This window comes from Anolis carolinensis, chromosome 3, assembly GCF_035594765.1.
Source record: "Anolis carolinensis isolate JA03-04 chromosome 3, rAnoCar3.1.pri, whole genome shotgun sequence".
NCBI classification, from domain to species: Eukaryota; Metazoa; Chordata; class Lepidosauria; order Squamata; family Dactyloidae; genus Anolis; species Anolis carolinensis.
This window is the reverse complement of record NC_085843.1, coordinates 92,855,145-92,868,528: the sequence shown is the minus strand read 5'-3', so window position 1 is coordinate 92,868,528 and position 13,384 is coordinate 92,855,145. Positions and strand designations below refer to the sequence as shown.

Genomic DNA, 13,384 nt, shown 5'->3' with positions numbered 1-13,384 from the left:
CACCAGAGCACTTTTGACCCTGCCTCGGTGGAACAGCTGGGCTTCCTGAAGGCCAACCAGAGCTGGACCCCAATGCTTGGCCTTTTCATCATTTTCCAGACCAGAGGCATCTGGCTTGCTTTAGACAAACCCATTGAAGGAAGATGTGCCTTAGCGTACCCTAACTTAACTGGTTTTTTTCTGACATAGTGAGTTCAGGTAACCCAACATACTGCCCAACTTAAGTTCTGGTAGTTCATGGCAATTCACAGGCTCGGGAGGTTCTTGGCTAAGGGCATATCTGCAAACATAATGCATTGGCTTGACATGATCTCCAGGATGGCCTGCATAGAGGAAATGTGAAGTTCTTGTTTTATGTTAGGTGTCAACCAGCCTACTTCAATTTGGTCTCCACTAGACACAAAGTACCTTATACAAGAGCTTTCCTGGCTATTGCTTCAGCCTGATGGAAGATGTATTTCACCTTTGCAAGGTGCCGCTGGTTCTTCAAAGTGCTTGGGTGCAAGGCGATGCTCAGGACTCCTGTAGTAAGCTCCTGTCACATTAGAAGAAGATGGTCCTCTTTCACCAATGGGGTCAGGGCATCAATGAAGAACTCACACTTGTTGGTGCTTCTGCATACAGGTATTTGGTGTCCCTTCTGAATTTTGTATTTATTGAGCAATTTGATAGCCTTCAGAGCACCATACTGGGTCACATACATGGCATCAGTAAAGCCCCAGTTAAGGCCATTGAATGTCACCATGAGGCAAAATTTATTGAGCTCTCCTGCACTTTGGAAAAGAGGAATTAGTTTTATCCTCTTAAAAAATTTGTACCAGATGGCGTGGGACTGCCAAATCAACCTGGTGGAGAGACACCATATTTTCTCTGGCCATTGATCTGCACCAACTGGACTCCAGTATCTTTCACCCAAGTGAAAAGGGCAGCTTTGTTATCCTGATTTAGTGGTTCATTCAATTCATATTTCAGAAGCCACTTCCTTCACCTCTGCAATGCAGCAGCCATGACACCTCGCTCCCCACCAACAGCACGTGCCTCATCTATGCAGCCATGCCTTGTTGCCTTCATTTAGAGGCTGAATGGCCAGCTGTCAGAGGGTTTTAATGGTGTCCTTCTGCCTGGAAGAAGGAGGTTGGAGTAGATGGCCCTTGGAGGTCCCCTCCAACTCTAGGATTCTCTGAAAATGTAGAATTGGTTAATATTGTTTTCTTCTATTGCTTAATATGAGAGACATTAAATGAGATAGCTGTTGTGACTTTTTAAAAAACATTTTTGTCAAAACTTTAAAAACTTCTCTAAAATCAGTAGATAATATGAAGATTTTTGAATGTTGGAGGGAATGATCCCTATTGACTTTTGTCATTGTACAGAATGCAAGGAGATAGCTGCTGTAGTTTTCTTTAAATATGTTGTTTATAAAGTGTTGAAAATTCTCCCAAAACTTTGCGGATAAGTGAAATGTTCTGAAATTTGGTGGTAAACGTGTTCTACCATTGTAGCAAGTTTCACCCCAATATCAATAGAAATGAGGGAGAAATGAGCCCCTAAAGCCCCCCCCCCCAGTACAAAATTATTATAAGGAAATAGTAACAAAATTTCATCACTCTCATTATAGTAACAATTTTTTCACCAAGTATATTTTAGAAACACTTTAGAAATGATGTGGCAGTACCCCCCAGTTTTGTAATGTCTTTTGAACCATTTTGTTTATGGATCGCACAACCCTAGTATCTAGGGATAACTGGAAGCTTCTGTGTTAGGGGTGAATTCACTCTTCTGAATTTTCATGATTTCTGCGGTCATCTTCACCCGGTAGAATTATATTATGCAAGCTTTTATTTTATTTTCCCTTTTTGCACTTGCAACAGAGGAAGAACTATGTCTCATTTAGATCTCAGTCTCTCATCTCTCCCTCCCTCCCCACCTCTCTCTCTCTCACACACACACATATACATTTTGAAGTCTGTCAAAATGCAACATATCTTTGAAGCACATAAGGACAAACCTCAGCCCTTGTACAACCCACATTTACCTTCTATGCTCTTTGTGGTATTCAGTGTATTTGCTTACATTTCTCTGTGTCCCAGATGACCAACAATCAAGTTGATGATGAAGAACTTATTGTGCTAATGTATTATTGCTCAGTGAAACAGCAATCTCCTTTAGGGATTGCTAGAAGAGAATGCTTTAACCTAAGACTTCAAACATCTGGAAACCATGTCCTATGAGGAGCAGCTTGGGGAGCTGCATATGCTTAGCCTGGAGAAGATAAGGTTAAGAGGAGACATGATAGCCATGCTTAATATTTGAAAGTATTGAATATGGAACAAAGTTGTTTTTGGTGCTCCAGAGCTTAGTAGGAGAAATAGATTCAACAACAGGAAAAGGAAATCCACCTAATGTCAGGAAGAACTTCCTGATAGTAAGACCTATTCAACAGTAGAATATGCAGTTTAGTAGAATCTTCTTTGAAGATTTTTAAACAAAGAATAGATGACAATTTATCAGAGGTACTTTAGGTGGAGGTGGACTGGATGACCATTGTGATCTCTTCCAACTCTGCAGCACTCTTACAAAAGTATTCACCTCTTACCATGGAATACTAATCAGGATGTCTGCTTTTTCATGATTAATATTTGTAGGGAAACAGTGACCATTCTGCATTGGGAGCACGAGAGCATAATAAAAACATAGAACTGGAAAGAACAGGCAACTGAATTTAACCCCATATTCAATGCAGGATCTCTAGCTTGAGCAACATTCTAGCCTACCTTTGAAGATATTCAAAGTAGATGACTTCCATGTCTCTAGGCAATTGATTTTATTGACTAGCTCTTGAGCCAAGAAATGTTTTCTTTCTTTGTGGTCTAGAATACAAAAAAGAATGCAATTTTCTCAAAAAATAAGATGGCACTATCTTAGGGTCCTTTCAGACAGGCACAAAACTCATGATGGGTTCTGGGTTATCCCGAGGCATCCAAATGATGCCTTGGGCTAATTCGGATTAATCCAGAGTAAACCTGGATTTCCAGGTTTATTTCATATTTTAAAAAGCATCTGCAAAGATAAAATCCAGATCATCATGGTTGTTGGGCCTGTGAAGATTGACTCTCGGAATCACTATTTGCAATTCTGAGGGCCAATCCCTATTGCCATTCTGGTTCTTTAGGTTCTAAGAGCCTAAGGGAGTAGGATGGCACTCCCACCCTCCCCTCCCAGCCCCATCAAAATGATGCAACAGGAGCTCAATTGAACAGGCCTACCTCTGTTTTTGGGCCAGTTGGGTAAGTCTCAAAGGGAAGTGGGTGGCTGGAAGCTTGCTAGATGCCCTCCCAGGTTGATTTCTGATTTACCTACAAACCCCTACAAACCACAGTCCCAGGATGTGGGCCCACTGTCTGGCCTAAATCCCAAGAGGAATAGGGATTCTGACCTGTCTGGAAGGCCCCTCAGACAGTTCCAATTAGGAATAAAGTGGAAGGTGTCTAAAGATGGATTCTAAAGAACTTTCAACTGAACTAAGATTTTTAAAATATATGTACAAGACATGGAAAAGGGGGGGGGGGGGCACCAAAGAATTAAAATGAATAGCCTGCATGAGAAGTAATTAAGTTATATAAGTTAAAGTATAATTAAAGCTTGCTGGCTAGAGAACTTAAAAACAATACAAATACCCCTGGCAAAAGAAAGAACAAGGAACTGATAGGGCCACTATGTGGCACAACATTAAAAGGGGATAGAGAAAAGACAAGATGACTCAACACCTTCTTTACCTTTATCTTCTCCAAAAAAAAAGAAACTAGTGCTCAACTGGGGAAAATGAAACAGATGATACAATAAGGGAAATGCAATACAAAATAATTAAAAAGATAGTGCAGAAATATCTGGCTAGTCTAAATAAATTCAAATTTTGAGGGTCAGATTAACTACATCCAAGGATGATTTTTAAAAATGGCAAAAGTAATTTCAGAATCACTGGCAATAAATCTTTGCAAATTCCTGGAGAACAGGAGAAGTTCCAAAAGATTGGAAGAGGGAAAATTTTGTCCTGATCTTCAAAAAGGGGAGAAAGGAGGACCCAATTACAGCTTGATCAACTTGATATTAATAACAGGAAGGAGTCTAGAGAAGATAATTCAACAAAGAGTTTGTAAGCAGATAGGATGCATCTACACTGTAGAATGAATGGTGTTTGACACCACTTTAACTGCCATGGCTCAATGCTATGGAATCATGGAAGGTGTAGTTTTATTAGATCTGTAGTCTTGTCTGCCAAAGAGTGCTGGTGCCTCACCAAACTAAACCCCTTGAATGCCATAGCATTGAGTCATGGCAGTTAAAGTGATGTCAAACACCACACATTCTACAGTGTGGTTATACCCTTAGAAAGAAATGTCATCATCACTAAAATTCAACATGTTTCCTAAAAACATGCAAAATTAATTTTGCCTCATTTTAAAACACTCTTTATATTGATAGATAAAGCAAATGCTGTGAATGTGGCATATCTTGACTTTAGTGAGGTCTTTGACAAGTCATCCATTATATTCATGCAAACTAGAAAAGTGTGGGCTAAACACATGTCTCCCACCCTGAGACTGTATTCATCCCTGACAAGGGTAACAAGCTGTGCCATCCATCTAGCAATGTCTTTGGGGCAGAGGTGTCCTTTATGCATGGATCGCATTGTTGCCAGCATATGGAGCTTGCTGCTTAACAGCAGTTCCAGGCATTTCTGGAAGTCAAAGGTTAACTTCCTCACCACCTCCTGGACCTGGGGTGTCAGTGGCCCAGCCAGGGAGGCAAGCATCCACCCGCCCCCAAGCCTATCCAAGTGTTTCCTGAGCCCTAAAACAAAAGGGAACCCGCGCATTAGAAGGGCTGGGAGATTATCAGCTGAGAGATTGTGTCCCACTCCTTCTTGTTTGGGACCAGCTTGGTTACTGCCATCACCAACAGGGAGATGCCATGGATCTCCTTCTGCTGCTCCACCATGCGTTGGAGCATTTTAAAGGTCGAGTTGTGCTATGCTGTGAGGGAGAGGTAGGAATGGCCTCCTCCTAAGCTGGACCAAATGTCAGAGGTAAAATGGATGTAGCCTCCCTTGCCACCCTGCAACAACTTTGCCAAGTGTTCCTTGCAGCCCTCATATGGGGCTGATACCACCCTTTAGGAGGAGGTGTTATGAGGGGATCCAGTATCAGGGAGCCACGAGTGCCATCAAGCAGCAAAAGCCTCCTGCTTCACTATCCAGAAGGGCTGGTGGTCGAGAGCCATCATCTCTCCCAAACGTTGGGTGATCTGCTTGGCAGTGACCACCTTTTACTCTGATCTGATCCTGCCCATGTGCAGGCACCAAACTTCCAGGGTGGCCTGAATCTTGTTCCCCCCTTTGGCACCAGGCAAAGTGGTAGTACTTTGGCTGCTGCTGGTGCTGGCGGTATCCTCTCTTCCCAACATAACTCTTGGGTGATGCCTCTTCATGTGCATCCTCAACCCCAAGTTAGCTGGATGCCTCAAGTATTTTCCCCTGCTGATCTTCCCACTGCAGTGCCTGCAAACTGCCTGCGTCGTAAACTCAGGATGGACCTGGAAATAATCCCACAGGTATGACTTTGTCCTTCTCATCACAGCAGCGGCTCGAGATGTGGCTGTGTCTGTGGCTGTTGTCATGGGGTGGGGGGAGCAGAGAGTTGATGATGGTGCAGTCTCCTCTGCAGGCCCTTCATCTTACTCACTGGCAGCTGTTGACTCAGAGGGAGACACGGGGAGATAATGAAGTTCATTAAGTTGCCACATTGTTGACTCATGTTCAACTTGTTGTCCATGAGAACTCCAAGATCTTTTTCACATGTACTGCTGTCGAGCCAGGAGTCCCCCATTCTGTTTCTCCATTTCATTTTTTTCTACCAAATAGAGTAGCTTGCATCTGTCCTTGTTGAACTTCATTTTGTTAGTTTCGGCCCATCTCTCTAATCTGTTAAGATTGTTTTGAATTCTGCTCCTGTCTTCTGGAGTATTAGCTATCCCTCCCAATTTGGTGTTGTCTGCAAACTTGATTATCATGCCTTCTAACCCTTTATCTAAGTCATTGATAAAGATTTTGAACAGAACTGGGCCCAGGACGGAACCCTCACTTCTTTCCATGATGAAGAGGAAGCATTGGTGAGCACTCTTTGGGTTCATTTGCTTACAGATCCACCTAACCATAGTTTTGCCTAGCTCACATTTGACTAGTTTGTTTACCAGAAGGTCATAGGGGACCTTGTTGAATACCTTACTGAAATCAAGATATGCTTCATCCACAGCGTTCCCTGCATCTACCCAGCTGGTAACTTTATCGAAAAAAAGATCAGATTAGTTTGGCATGACCTCTTTTTGATTCCCAGTTCCCTTGATTCTTGTCCAGATGCTTTCAACCTGGTTTCCCCGATTGCAGTCATGCATCTCTTCTGTGGCATAACTATTTTAAACACATAAAGCTATTCCCCCCTTCTATACCCTTTGTTCTGTTTCTGTGAAAGAGGTTATAGCTTGCAATGTCTACATTCCAGTGATAGGAGTCATCCCACCAGGTTTCAGTGATGCCCATGACATTATAAGTGTGGTGTTGTTCTAAAAGTTGTTGTTCATCTTATTTATTTCCTATGCTCTTTGCATTAGTGTAAAGACATGTAAGCCCCTGAGACCTTCCTCTGAGGTGTTTATTTGGGATTATTGTGCTCTCGGTACTTGTTCCTTGTTCTGTTTGTGCAACCCTCCATTTAGCCTTTTGGCCGTTCCCTGCATTCATGGGTAAAGTACTGGGAAGATTTTGGAAGCTTTAGTTTGAAAAACCAGGAAGACTAAAGTCTGGGGGCAAAATTTGCTTTAAAGGCCAAAATGAAGCCTCCCCATCCTTTATTCTTTATTCTTCCCCATCCTGGCTCCTCTCCACTTCACCCCCATCCCTCTGTGTTTTGACATTTCTCCTGGGATGAGAGCTGACATGCTAAGCTCCTGGTTTTGACTTGATGTCATTTTGCCTCTTCCTGCTCTGTGTGTCTTGAGCCTCCCATCCCAAACTTGGCACTTTCTAGGAATAAAAAAAAAATCCCAAACCCTTCGTCTCACTGCCCTGTTTTCCTCCATTCTCTCAACCAGAAGCAGCTTTAATTCCCATGGTAAGCAGGGCACTTTGAGAGGGGACCTAGCAGTTGCCATGTGGTTTTGCTGCCACTGTCTTCTCCTCCCTAGTGGCTTAAGGGGGTGGGGGTGAGCTCAAGTGCTGTTTCCTTTGCATGAAATTTTGGGGTCAGACTGCAGCTGCTGGAGGAAAGGCACATTTCTCTTGTTGAAGGAGATTGTGGAAAGAGAATGAAGAGGAAAGAAAAACCTGGTCAGGGATTGGGAGTGACTTGCTTAACTTGCTGTGGGGGTGGGGATGGGGAAAATGATGGGTAGGGGGAAGGCTGTGAATGACGGGAAGGAGGTGAGGGACTCATGTGGGACTGAGGAGCACTGAGTCCCTGACTGTGCTTTGTGGACCCCTAAGTGGTCTATGGAGCATTCTTTGAGAAGCAATGATCTAGATCAATGGAAGTAATAGATTAATAGATGAATGTGTCTGGATGTATGTCATGACCCCAGTCACTGCTGCCCCACTCCTTGCCTGCCATTCCCATTTATGTGACCTTTTGAGGGGTCTTCAGGGGTTAGTGAGACATTTCCATCACTGCTGAACTAGTCTAACTATAATTATGAAGAAAAAGAGATTGGTATGACATCAGAAAGCTGTTGATAATGTAATCCCATTAAACAAACTAGGCTTGAACTCCAGTGTTGAGAGAGCTACGCTTTCATATGCTATTCCAGATTTGACTATCACTCAGATAGGTTACATATAACTGGATATACAGGGTGTTTCAATATAATGGACCCAATTTCAAAGTAGTACCATATATTTCATGATGGCAACATGTTACCAATGTCATTAAAACCTACTTACAATTTAGTGAGTTATCAAGTTTTACCAACCGTGTTGAGAAAGAAATCTAAAAAAACCTCTGCAAGTGGAGAATATCTCGTTAGATGTTGTGGGGTTGCAAATGACTGAGGCTAGGACTGATTGTATGCAGGGAGAGGCATCTAGTTGTAATCATTTGAAATTCTATGCTCTACACTTTTAAGTGGTAAGAGCTTCATTCATGGGTGGTTTGTGGTTTCGGAGATATAGCAGTTTCAAATCAGGCCCATTTCTTTGAAACACCTTGTATTTGCACCAGGAAAAACTCAACTAAAAGTTGATTAGTTGCCAGTCTTTCTGGGTTACACTTTCATGCTTTTGTATAAAACCAGTCATATTTCCAGATATGCTATAACTGGATTTTTTCCCCAGTGTCACATTATCCCGTACATAAACATCTTCAACCTGTTATTGCAACAGAACACATAAAAGTTGTTATAGCCTTCAAACTGCTGTAACTGACTACATTGCTCAGAGCCAGGATTATAATCATACAATTAATTACATAACACCTGTTTTAATGTCAATTTAACACTGCTAGAATAGTAGAAATGTGACTTGAGTATAAATGAGAGTCTGTGGGTTCCATCCATAGCACATATTTCTCTCAATAGAGTAAGCTAGTGCGAATTTACATCCCTTCTATGTACTAATGCTTCAGAATTTCTTGGATTCTCATGATGTTTCTAAGAATTAATTAGGCTCCAAATATTCCTCTTTCAGCTAACAAAGAAAGATTTGGAAGTTATGGCTAAGATAAATCTCTTTGGACTCCTTCCAGGTTAATATCTTCACTTTTTGGGAAGTCGTATAAGAACTGAGTGGAAACCCAGCAATCTTTAGCACTTAATAGTTTCCTTTTCTGAAAAATGGAAAAAGGAAAGGTTTACATTTTCCAAGTAGTCTAAATAAGAGAAGAAATTAGCAGTCTTTGCACAATAGCTGATAGACAGTTACCTAAGTGCATATTTATTTAATTATTTATTTATCTGTTAATTTGGGGGGTGATTTTACAATTAACAAAATGTTTTTATTCAAGACTTAAGTTTAGATTTTAGAATGACAGTTAATTCCTTTCACTTGGGACATATCTACGCTGAAGACTTTGCAATAGCAAAATGGTTCAAAATCATCTCCATGGCAGCTCCTTACAAGTGACAAATAAAAATGGGTGAGATTTGAAAAGGAAATTAATGGAGTTGACTGTGAAGAAATAATCTATAGAAAATGGGATAAAGGGAATATTGATAAACTAACAGGACCAATGAAAGGAACAATGCAAGTGTGGAAGAAGTGGCAAGGGAGAATAGGCAGTCGGAAATCTAAAATAGTAACAGTATGGTCAATTAATAAAGAAAAAGAATCAAACTTGAATAGAAATATCCAGATATTAAAGGAAAAAGGAATAGACAGAGTAGAACAATTATACAATAGTGAGGGAAAGGTAAAGGAGAACGAAATTAAACAATGGCTTGGATAGAAAAATTGGCTACAGATAAGAGCAATTTGTACCTATCTCAATACTAAAGAAAATATTAATATGGTAAAAAGAGAAGACACCCCCTTTGAAAAGAGAAAAATGGAAGGAAATAGCACACAGGCCAGTAAAATATATACAATGCTAATAGAGTACGACGGGTGTACAATACAGGACTTGAAAAGTTTGTGGGAAACAGAGTTACGTATTACAGAACAAGATATGAGACAAGTGGTAGAGACAATAGGAATGACAAGGAATACAAAAGTAAGAGAAATGAGGAGGAAAATATTACATAAATGGTATTGTACACCCTGTCAATTAGCATATTATTATAAAAAGGGGAGCTGCCAGTGCTGGCATGGAAGTCAACAGAAAGGTCATTTTATGCACATGATGTGGGAATGCAAACAGGTACAATACTTCTGGCAGGCTATACAGATTGTGTCAAACCAAATATTAGGAACTGATTGGGTTATAACAAAAGAAATGGCGGTCTTAGTACAAAGAGAGGGAATGGTATATTACAGGGAAATAAAGGAAGCAATAACTGAGTGCACACAAGCGGTGATAGTATTGGGATGGAAAGATAAATGAAAGTGGACAGTAAACAAATGGTATCAGTATATGGTGAACCAAATGGAATTCGAAATTATGGATGTAAAATTAAATGATTCAAAAGGTAATGAAAATAGAATGCAAGAAGTTGGGAGAAAAATGGAACCAGGTCAAGGATTATATTATAAATAAGTCTAGAGATCAGGCCATAAGAAATAGGATACAAATGTTATATAGTATATAAATCTAGAAAGATTGTCTCAAACAGGATTAATATGTAAAAGAAAATAATCCTCATGGTGGTGGTGGGAATTGTAAATGTTGTGTATGTGTATGTCTTAAAATAATAATAAAAATAAAAAAAATAACTTTAATAATCTGGATAAAGGCAGTTATGTAATTCACTGAAGATTCTGATAAATGGAAAATTATCTAATATATGAAGTTCAGAAAGTCACAAGACATGGCTGCTTGATCTCCCCATTAGTGTTTATTTTTATATTAGAAGTTCTTCTGAAAATAGTAAGGCAAGAAGAAAAGTTGAAAAGTTTAAATTTGAAGAAGGATTCAGTATTTGATGATAGTACTACAAGATCCTGTAAAATTCATAGTCCCCTTAGAACAATATGGACAATTCAAGGAAATATTTGGGTTTAAAGTTGAAAAATATTATGAAATGCCCAGTAATATCTTTGACAGATAAGAATACAAAATAATTATGATCTGGATCTGCTGAAGGGGAAAGCACTGATTTTTCAAGCCCTGCAGGATTTCAGTTACATTAGGCACTGTTGGCCTGGAATAAAGATTGCCTGGTCAACACTGTTGTCATGTTTAAGGTGGCATGGGGATTGTAATCCCAAAAATGTTGGTTTAGCCTGCCAGAAAAACAACCGGGAGCTGAAATTTGCCATGAGGCAAACTGAGGGATTGGTGATTCCCCACACAGAGACTGTGTTTAAATGGCCAGAGTTCTAAAGAGACGATGGAGTACACCTCTTGGAGGAGGTAAATGTCCTGTCCATGACTTCTAAGAGAGGATACAGTGCTTGCTAGCCAGTAGGTATGGGCAAAATTTCTAAATGATTCTTATATCGGATTAAAATCGGATTGTTCTGGCTTTTTGAAGCGGTATCCGACCTGTGGTATCACGGCCCATCAAGCATGTTAATTCAAGGCATGGTAGCACTACTCTCATTATGTCTCTTTAAAAATTTCTTAATTTTTTGCCCCAAATTAATTTTTTAAAGTATTTTTAAAAAATTATTTTTTTTAATGCAACCGAACTTGTTTGGGAGCCAAACATGGGCTCGGCTCCCTGACGAATCAGAGAATTCCAAAGTGGATGCAAGGGTGGGGGCCAACGTCCTCTGCATGGCCACGGATTCTTCTTCTATAAAAATCTCGGTTTGGGCTGCCTCGTGGCTTTCGGAGCGGTGGGGAGCGCACAAGAGGGTGGATGGATGGATGGATGCTGTCTGGGCTACTATTTGCTCTTGAAAGGGAAGGGAAGCAGAAAGAATGGACAGCCAGTCAAACAGAGAAGCAGCTTCAGGGGGTCCGTTTCTTAAGAAGAAGCCAGGACTCTGTGTTGGGCTGGGTGGGTGGCTGGCTGGCCGTGTTTATTTTGCATTTTGTCCCCGTTGAAAGCAAACTGGGAGAAACGGGGAGAAGGAAGAAGCAGGATTGGGGGTTAGGTGGGGTTTTTTTTGTTTTTTGTTTTTTTGCAGAAAGGGCACATGTGGCTGGCAGTCATGCTTGCTTCTGGCAGCTGGCTTTGAAAAAGGATTTTGAAAAAGCTTCTGAAAAGGGATTCTTAATGGAGGGGGGTCTTCCTTAAAAAGTAAAAAATAAAAATATATATTTCTCAGAACTACAGCTGTGTGAGGTTCCCTTTCGAGCCTCTCTGCTTGGCTTCTGGCTGGCCAGTAGCACTGGCCAGTGGCCACTTTTAAGTGCATATTGAATGAAGTGTCTGTTTTTGTTTTATTTTCAATAATTTTCTAAATTTAATTTAATCTATTTTTCTGATCTCCATTCCCCTTTGTGCTCACTCAGCCACCATTGATGCCTTGCCTTTTTTCCTGATTTTCCATTTGGCAAGGCAGTAGGCTACCAATCCTGAGTGCCCATTGCGATAAGTGTTAATTTAAGGTTGTTGTTACTTCAAAATTTTAAAAGAAATATATTTTCTCCTTGTTAAACAGAGTTTAGCTCACACAATGCACGAGGGCACACACTACAACTCCACACACACAATCACTGAGGTGGTATAGCCTCCTCCCTCAATGGTTGCTGGTGCAATCTCTCTTCCTTCGTGGGTGCTGGCGAGAGCTAACGTCATAGCTGTGACACTTTTTGTGGTCCATCTTTCCTATTTGAGCCCGCCACCACGTCTAATCTCCACCTGGCCGCTCCCTGTGGCTGCCCCCACGTCCACAATGACCGTGGCCCTATAGCTCTCTTCCAGCTTAATGGTTGCTACTGGAAGCGGGCATGGTAGCTTTCCCACTGTTTGTGGCCCGTCGCTCCTGTAGGCTGCCTCCTCCACGTCAATTCCTAGCCTGAACGTTCCCTGCTTATAGAACCACGTCATGGAGCTCTGCCTCCTATCGCCCATTGTTGGTGGTGTGAACCAACATCTGTTTGGTCTCTGTTTGTGGTGGTCCTCCTAGCGCGTCCATGTCCACACAGTCACGCATTTGCACTGCCGTGGGGCCAATCCCACAATTTGGCTACAAACACCATGTCAAATCTCCACCTAACTGTTCTCTGCTGCTGGCACCACTACAGAAATTACTGTGCTGCCCTGTTACTATATCTTTCTTCCTCAATGGTTGGTTGCTATTGAGAGCTAACATAGTAGTTTTTTCACTGTAGTTCGCTCCACCACGTCAGCAATTACTGTGGTTGCAGTTTGAAGCTACCATGATAGCTTTCTCACTGTTTGTGGCCCATCACTCCACATCAATTCCTAGCCTGCCCTTCCCCAGCTTAAAGAACCACATCATGTAGCTCTGCCTACTCCCGACGGTGGTTATTGTGAACCAATGTCTCTGTTGGATCTCTGTTAGTGGTGGTCCTCTTAGCGCCGCCCTCCAGTCTCGCATTGACACTTTTCCAGCTACCCGTGGGGCCATCCCGCCCTTTGGCTCCAAAACACCAAGTTAAATCTCCACCAGCCTCTTCTCTGCTGCTGCCACCACTTCTAAAATCTCTGTGCTGCTATATCTTTCCCTCGATCTATCTGCTGATAACAATTTCTCTGCTGAAATGAAGCATTCTGGGGGATACTGCTCGGCCCGTACGAGTTCTGGCTGAGAGGTGGCCAAACAATGAGG

General features: G+C 41.5%; 1 pseudogene; it reads right to left on the bottom strand.

Moving 5' to 3' along the window:
- Positions 1–383: 383 nt before the first annotated feature.
- Positions 384–12,663, bottom strand: LOC134297946 (dead end protein homolog 1-like; annotated as a pseudogene).
- Between the last annotated feature and the right edge of the window lie 721 nt (positions 12,664–13,384).